Here is an 8,790-nt window from a genome sequence, read left to right on the forward strand (position 1 = left end):
TCCCACATGCCACAGGGCAACTAAGCCCCCACGCCGCAACTACTGAGCCCACGCACTCTGGAGCCTGTGTGCCACAACTAGAGAGCCTGCGCACCACAACTACTGAGCCTGCACGCCACAACTAGAGAGAGGCCCACACGCCACAAAGAAGAGCCCGCGCCACAACAAAAGATCCCACATGCCGCAACTAAGACCCGACACAGCCAAATAAATAAATAAAAGAAAAAAATATTTAGTATATAACCAAACATATTAAAAAATAAAATAAAATAAAATGTAAAGAGCTTATACGAATCGATTTTGATGAATCGTCCAACCAAGAGATGGAGAAGATGAACAGAGAAATCACAAGTATCCTGGTGAAACAAGCCAACCAGCAGTGCTGATACACCAGGGAAAAGACAGTCAACTTTGGGAATTCTCAAAGATACTCATTGTTGATTAAAAATGCAACATCTTTTTGTCTGTTTAAACTGTGACTTTTTAAAAAAAATTGCAGAATATTGCTTTGGCTTGCAGCTTTCAGTATAAATGACAGCCTTCTGGAGAGCATTTGGCAACATGAACCAAGAATCATAAAGTGTTTGTCTTTTTCAAGCCAGTGTTTCCACTTCTGAGAATTCATCCTGAAGAAATACGAGAAGTAGGCAAATATTTACACATAACCATACTCATGGTAGCGTTTTTTTTTAATTTATTTTATTGAAGTACAGTTGATTTACAATGTTGTGTTAATTTGTGCTATACAGCAAAGTGATTCAGATATATATATATATATATATATATATAAAAATATATATTCTTTTTCATATTCTTTTCCATTATGGTTTATTACAGGATACTGAATGTAGTTCCCTGTGCTATACAGTACAATCTTGTTGTTTATCCATTCTCTATGTATTAGCTTGCATCTGCTAATCCCAAACTCCCAATTCATTCCTCCCCCACCCCCTGGTAGCATTATTTTAATATTCACTTAGCACAAAGCTTACAGAGCACAGTTAAGTAAACTGCAGTATAATAACGTGATCAAATCAGCTAGGCAGTCATTAAAAATGTGTTTAATGCTTTTAAGTATACGGAAAGATTATTCTAATGACAGATTTTTTTTAACAATATGGAAAGTGTTTTCATACAGTATTCTAAGAAAAAACGATGCATGCAGGTGGAACCCAATATTTTTTTCTAGATTTTTCTGTGATTAAAAATCCCCTTGCCAGGACTTTCCTGGCAGTCCAGTGGTTAAGACTGTGCTTCCACTGCAAGGCGGCACGGGTTGGATCCCTGGTCGGGGAACTAAGATCCCACGTGCCGAACAGCACGGCCAAAAAGAAAAAAAATAATCCCAATCCCTGTGAAGCACCAGGAATTCTCACTCAGTGCTGGTGGGAAGGCAAAATGGTCCAGCCACTTTGGAAGATGGTTTGGCAGGTCTTTATAAAACTAAACATACTCTTACTATATGATCCAACAGTCACCATCCTTGATATTTACCCAAGTGAGTTGAAAGCTCTGTCCACACAAAACCTGCACACGGATGTTTGCAGGTTTATTCATAATTGCCAAAATGTAGAAGCAACCAAGATGTCCTTCAGTAGTTGAGTGGATAAATAAACCGTGGTATATCCGGACAAGGAAATATTGTTCATCGTGAAAAAGAAATGAACTACCAAGCTATGAAAAGACATGGAAGGATTAATTATATTTATAGGAGAAAGAAATTTTTAAACTAATTCTATTTACAATATAATGGAAAAAATAAAATATTTAGGAGTAAATTTAACAAAAGAAGTACAAAACTTACATTCTGAAAACTGCAAAATATTGTTGAAAAAATTAAAGAAGAGACATACCATGGGAAAAAAAAAAAAGACAAGACATGGAGGAATCTTAAAAGTAAAAGAAGCCAATCTGAAAAGGCTACATTCTGCACGATTCTAACTCTATGACATGGAAAAGGCAAAACTATAGAAAGAGTGAAAAGATCAGTGGTTACCAGAGGTTGAGGGGTAAGGAGGGATGAATAAGCGGAGTGCAGGGGATTTTTAGGGCAGTGGAACTATTCTGTATGATGCTATAATGGTGGGTGCATGTCATTATACATTTGTACCCATAGAATGAACAATGCCAAGAGTGAACCCTAAAGTCAACTAGGGACTTGGGATGGTTATGATGTATCAATGTAGGTTCATTGATCGTAGCAAAGGCACTTCTTCAGTGCCATGTTGATAGTGGGGGAGGCTGGTCGTGTGGGGCTGGGTACAGGGAGTATATGGGAACTACCTGTACTTCCTACTCAGTTTTGCTGTGAACCTACGATTGCTCTAATAAATAAAGTCTATTAAAAAAAAATAAAATCCTAGGGGGCTTCCCTGGTGGCGCAGTGGTTAAGAATCCACCTGCCAATGCAGGGGACACAGGTTCGAGCCCTGGTCCAGGAAGATCCCACATGCCCCTGAGCAACTAGGCCCACGAGCCACAACTACTGAGCCTGCATGCCACAACTACTGAAGCCCATGCACCTAGAGCCCGTGCTCCGCAACAAGAGAAGCCACCACAATGAGAAGCCTGCGCACCACAACGAAGAGCAGCCCCCACTCACCGCAACTAAAGAAAGCCCGTGCAGCAACGAAGACCCAACGCAGCCAAAAATAAACAAACAAATAAATAAATAAATAAAATCCTGGAAACTATATTCAGTAACTTGTAATAAACTATAAGGGAAAAGAACCTGAAAAAGAATATATATATGTATATATATGTATGACTGAATCACTTTGCTGTACACCTGAAACTAACATGACACTGTAAATCAATTATGCTTCAATAAAATATGTATAAATAAAATAAAATAAAATCCTGTCGCCCTTATACCAGTCTTGAAAAGCTACACACTGTGCGATTCCATTTATACAACAGTCTCAGAAAGACTAAGCTCTAGTGCCAGAGAACAGATTAGAGGTTGCCAGGGAAACAGGGGAGAGAGGAAGGGTGAGGTTACAAAGGGGACAGTGCAGGACTTCCCTGGTGGCACAGTGGTTAAGAATCTGCCTGCCAATGCAGGGGACATGGGTTCGAGCTCTGGTCTGGAAAGATCTTGCGTGCCACAGAGCAACTGAGCCTGTGCGCCACAACTACTGAGTCTGCGTCTAGAGCCCTTGAGTCACAACTACTGAAGCCTGCGCCCCTAGAGCCCATGCTCCACAACAAGAGAAGCCACTGCAATGAGAAGCCTGCACACCGCAATGAAGAGTGGCCCCGGCTTGCCACAACTAGAGAAAGCCCGTGTGCAGCAACGAAGACCCAATGCAGCCAAAAATTAATTAATTAATTAATTTTTTATAAAAGGGGGCAGTGCAAGGGAATTTTGTCAAGTGATGGAACTGTTCTATATCCTGACTGTGGTGATGGTTATACACATGTTAATATGCACAGAGCTACATAACAAAGGAAAAAGTCAATTCTGCTTTACAATAATTAAAAAATTTTTAATGCAAAAAAAGAAAATCCTGTTGCCAGATCCTCAGCTGTCCTCAGTTGGCCCATAAGACCCTGTTGTGTTTGGGGCTCTGAATCAAGGTGTTATGTCTGGACCTGCTCCAAGCTAGAGATTCTCAGAAAAATGCACAAGGCTGCATATCTTGCAAATGATTTCTGAGGTCTGCAGCCCACCCAGGGGCCCTTCCTTTTGGAGCCCCACTTTGTCCATGGGACCCCAGGTCAAAATCTAGTGACTCTTCAGATCCACCAGCACCTTATTCACCTGTGGCTCTTCCCATGATTCCACCTCAGCAACGGCCCCCTCAGTCACCCTGACACTTAGCCAGAAATTGGCACATCTTTCTCTACTCCTTCCTCTCCCTTCCTCCAATCAGTCACCTAGATCTGTTGACCTTACCTCCTGAATGCCTCCCAAAACTTCTTCCAAAATATCTGCCCCAGAAATATAGCTGACAAAGGACCCATGGTCCAGCGTATATAAAGAGCTCCTACAAATCAACAAGAAAATGGCAGAAACCCCAAGGGGGAAATGGGCCCCTCACAAAAGGTCATTTCCAAATGGCCAATCAATGGAACCATTTCTTGTGGAGGTAGCAGGAAAAGTGGAGAGTGGGTTTTAAAAGGAAATAACTTTCTGAGAAGTACCAAGGAACCAGCTATAAGAACTTTGTTGAAGTTCATAAGAGTGAAAAGTTAGAAGCCACTGGAATGTCCGTCTGTGCGGGAGTAGAGAAATGGAAAGGAAAATAGTCCCGTGATGGAATATTATGCACAAGTGAAAAGGGAAAAATATCTCCTCTCATCTCTGTCTCTACATAAATGGATCTCAAAAAGATACTGCTGAGAGACTTCCCTGGTGGCACAGTGGTTAAGAATCCACCTGCCAATGCAGGGGACATGGGTTCGAGCCCTGGTCCGGGAAGATCCCACATGCTGCGGAGCAACTAAGCCCATGCTCCACAACTACTGAGCCTGTGTGCCACAACTACTGAAGCCCACATGCCTAGAGCCCATGCTCTGCAACAAGAGAAGCCACTGCAATGAGAAGCCCACGCACTGCAACGAAGAGTAACCCTCGCTCGCCACAACTAGAGAAAGCCTGCATACAGCAACAAAGACCCAACACAGCCTAATTAATTAATTAATTAATTTAAAATTAAAAGAAAATACTCCTGAGTGAAAAACAAAATATAAGTTGTGTGATGATAGTACAGTGTGATACTATTTATATAAATTAAACACACACGTGTGTTGTTTCCGGATACATCTCTGTCTGTGGAAGTAAATACAGATTATGGAAGTGGTTGTCCCTGCTGGGAGTGCAGTGCTTTTATTCTAGGTACTTGTGTCTTTCAAGTGTGTCTCCCCCACAGTGGTCAGAGAGATCATGTCACTGTAGATCCAGAGTAGAATGTAACCTGATGATCAATGCAGCCAGGCACATCAGTGTGATGGAGGTGGCCAAAGGGACCAGAGGGACTAGAGTGAAGATGGCCTTGATGCCACTATATGTCCAGCATATATAAAGAGCTCTTACAAATCAACAAGAAAAAGGCAGAAATGTCATAGGAAAAATGGACCTTTCACAAAAGGTAATCTCCAAATGGCCAATAAATAAAAAGATGCTTGACATCATGAGTCATCAGGGAAATGCAAGTTAAAACCAAAATGTCATGACACCTACTAGAATGGCTAAGTAGAGAAAGACCATACCAAGTGACGCTTCTACACTGCTGGTGGGAGAGTAAAACGACACAACCACTTTGGAAAAATGTTTGACAGGATCCACAAAGCTGAATCAACATCTACTCTATGGCTTCTAGGGATAAAGTCAAAGGAAATGTGGACTTACTTTCACTGAAAAACCTACGAGAATATTCCTAACACCTCTGCTTGTAATAATCCCAAACTGGAAACCATCTAAATGCCCAACAAAAGGATATGTCAATTAATTGTGATGATTTCACAAAATGGAATACTCTATCGCAGTGATTCTCAACCCGGGGTGATTTTTACCCCTCATGGGACATTTGGCCACATCTAGAGACATTTTTGGTAGTCAGAACTTGGGGGGAGGGGCACGTGTTACAGTCATCTCGTGTGTAGAGGCCAGGGATGCTGGTCAACCTCCTACAATGCATGGGACACAACAAGAAGCAGTCAGACTCAAATGTTAGTAGTGGTTGAGAAACTCTACAACAATGCACAAGAATTATCACCCAGAACAAGGGAGAGAAAACTCACCAACCCAGTGCTGCCTGAAAGAAGCCATAAAGTCCAGCCTCTATGGGAAAAGAATCTAAAAAAAGAGTGGATATATGTGTATGTATAACTGATTCACTTTGCCTTACACCTGAAACTAACACAACATTGTAATTCAACTATACTCCCGTAAAAAATTTTTTAAATAAATAAATAAAAGAAAATTGAACACCCAACCTCAAAAAAAAAAAAAAAAAGTCCAAATGACAAGCAAAGTGATTCTATGCTATTCAAAGTCAAGTTAGGGGTTCCCCTAGGGGTGGGGGGAGGGCAGCGGGCAGAGGGAGTGACAGAAGAAGACACAGCAGAGACTTCAGAAGGCTGGTAATGTTCTGTCCTCGATCAGGGTGCTATACAAACATGTTCATGTTGTGAAAACTTTGCAACGTACATTTGTGACCTGCGCATTTCTTTTTGGCGTGTGTGCTATATTTGAATAAAAGGTTCTAAAAGTTAAAAATCCCCTCTTTCCTTCCACCCCTCTGCCCTATTCAGGTCTTATCAACTTTGTCCTGGGTGATTACCCCTACCTCTCCCCTCTTCCCCAGCCCGTCCTCCAGACAGCAGCCAGGGGAGTTCCTAGGACACACTTATAAGACCATGTCCCTCCCTGCTTTAAACCCTTCCATGACTCCCTATTGCTCACAAGACTAGATCCAAGCCTCTAAGGACTTTCTTGGCACCAGCTCTGCTTCTTTTGCAGTCTCATATCTACCTGCCCTCTCTGCTCCTTGCACCAGTAACGAGCATCTCAGAGCATGCTGCTTCGAACCTCCAGGTGTTTGCACGCACTGTGCTCTGCCTGACAGGCTGACTGCCCCGACACACTCTTGCCCTCCAAGGTTCAGCTCTGATGCCGCTGCTCCAGAAGCCTCCCCCTGCTCATAACTAGGGGTCAGGAGGCTTTTGGATCAGAGATGATTTTCGGATTTTTTTTTTTAACATCTTTATTGGAGTATAATTGCTTTACAATGGTGTGTTAGTTTCTGCTTTATAACAAAGTGAATCAGCTATACATATACATATGTCCCCATATCTCCTTCCTCTTGCGTCTCCCTCCCACCCTCCCTATTCCACCCCTATTTTTTTTTTTTTCCTTCAAAAAGAACCTTTATTCTCTTTATAACAGCCTCTTATGCTCTCATGCTTTCTTGCCAGATGCCTTTGGAGCAGGTGCTTTCTGGGCTGGAGCTTTCTTTTTTTTTTTTAAAGGATTTTTTTTTTTAATTTATTTATTTTTGGCTGTGTTGGGTCTTCGTTTCTGTGCAAGGGCTTTCTCCATTTCCGGCGAGTGGGGACCACTCTTCATCGCGGTGCGCGGGGCTCTCACTGTCGCGGCCTCTCCCGTTGCGGAGCACAGGCTCCAGATGCGCAGGCTCAGTGGTTGTGGCTCACGGGCCCAGTTGCTCTGCGGCATGTGGGATCCTCCCAGACCAGGGCTCGAACCCGTGTCCCCTGCATTGGCAGGCAGATTCCCAACCACTGCGCCACCGGGGAAGCTCCATGGGCTGGAGCTTTCTGACCCTTCTGAGATTTTGGAGGAGGTGCTGCCTTCTGGCCTACAGCTTTCTGGGCAGGAACCTTCTGGGCTGGAGCCTTCTTACCCGTAGCGGTCATCTATTTTTGCTGGAACTTTTGCAGCAGCTGCCGTAGCTGCCCCCTTAGCAGCAAGTGCTTTCTTGGGAGAAGCCTTCAGGAGAGCTGCCTTTTGAAGTTTCTTAACTTCAAGCTTGATTAGTCTGTTCCTCATTTTCCTTGCCTTCATGACTTTATAACGATCAAAATCTGTCATCTTGGCTTTCTTTTCTCCGGCTTCAATCTTCTTGGCCCACCTTGTGGTTGCGCACTTTGCCTTGATATCTGCCTTCTCCCAGGCTTCTCGGACATACTTCTGGCGGGCACTGTGTGGGAACTTGAGGATGAAGTCAGTGAGCTGCATGCATTTGAAAGGCATAGCCTGTCTCCTTACTTGAGTGCAAGGTCCATCCACCAAAGCCCTGTTCTGATCAATAACATCTATAATCGCGACCAGCCTCCCGGCATGAGGCCCAAAGGAGACGTAGGCCACCCGGCCAACCTCCACGAAGCGCCTGAACACCATACTGGCGGCACACGGCGAAAAGGAAGGACCACCCCATATTTTTGTTTTGTTTGTTTGTTTGTTTTGTTTTTTTTGGCCGCGCTTTTTTGCCAGGTTTTCAGGATCCTACTTCCCTGACCAGGGATCGAACCCGTGCCTCCTGAAGTGTAAGCACGGAATCCTAACCACTGGACAACCAGGGAAGTCCCCAGAGATGATTTTCTTCTAGTCAACACACACACACACACACACACACACACACACACACACACACATACACACACACACACACACACACACACACACACACACACACACACACACACACGATTTGTAAAATACAAGAGAAGGCATTGAGTACTACACAAAAGCTTGGCCGCTCACCCCAGGACCTTTTTCTCCAGGGAGGTCCCTACCCTCTGGGACAACCCAGGGCACTCCTGGACTGGGAAGAACTGAGTAATCCTGGGCTTTGAACAAAGACTGCCCCTCCCCCAGTGGGGGAGGGTGAGGCAGGGACCCCAAAGGTCCTGAGCTTGAACCCTGCCCCTCTTCTTTACCTGCAGCCCCAGTCCCCTCCCCTCCTCTGCCCGGCCAGCCCTCAGCTCCCTCCTCCCATCACCATTTCCGGAGGATTCCCCACTTCCACTCTGTAGCGCAGCAAAAGGGGAAGTGGGGTTGGGTGGGGAAGTTTCCAGGGAGGTAAATTTAGGTCAGTCCCACCAGCAGGTCACACCACCAGTGCTCCCACAGACCCCTGGGAGACTCAACCCAGCCTGTCTCCTGCTACCCCTGCCTCTCAGCCCATAGCCTCACCGGAAGAGACAGCAGGCAGGCTCACTGCCAGCAGAGCGGAAGCACATCACCCAGGTTCCAGCCCCAGCTCAGCCATTCACAGGCTGTGTGACCTTGGGCAAGTGCCCTAACCTCTCTGTGCCTCAGGTTCC

The 8,790-nt window shown here is 44.6% G+C and overlaps 1 pseudogene across 1 annotated transcript; it reads right to left on the bottom strand.

Moving 5' to 3' along the window:
- Positions 1-7,125: 7,125 nt before the first annotated feature.
- On the bottom strand, positions 7,126-7,907 carry LOC309658365 (large ribosomal subunit protein eL14 pseudogene; annotated as a pseudogene). The gene has a single exon. The product of its transcript is annotated as a large ribosomal subunit protein eL14 pseudogene (transcript).
- Between the last annotated feature and the right edge of the window lie 883 nt (positions 7,908-8,790).

This window comes from Balaenoptera physalus (assembly GCF_965194825.1).
Source record: "Balaenoptera physalus genome assembly, chromosome: 3".
Lineage (NCBI taxonomy): Eukaryota > Metazoa > Chordata > Mammalia > Artiodactyla > Balaenopteridae > Balaenoptera > Balaenoptera physalus.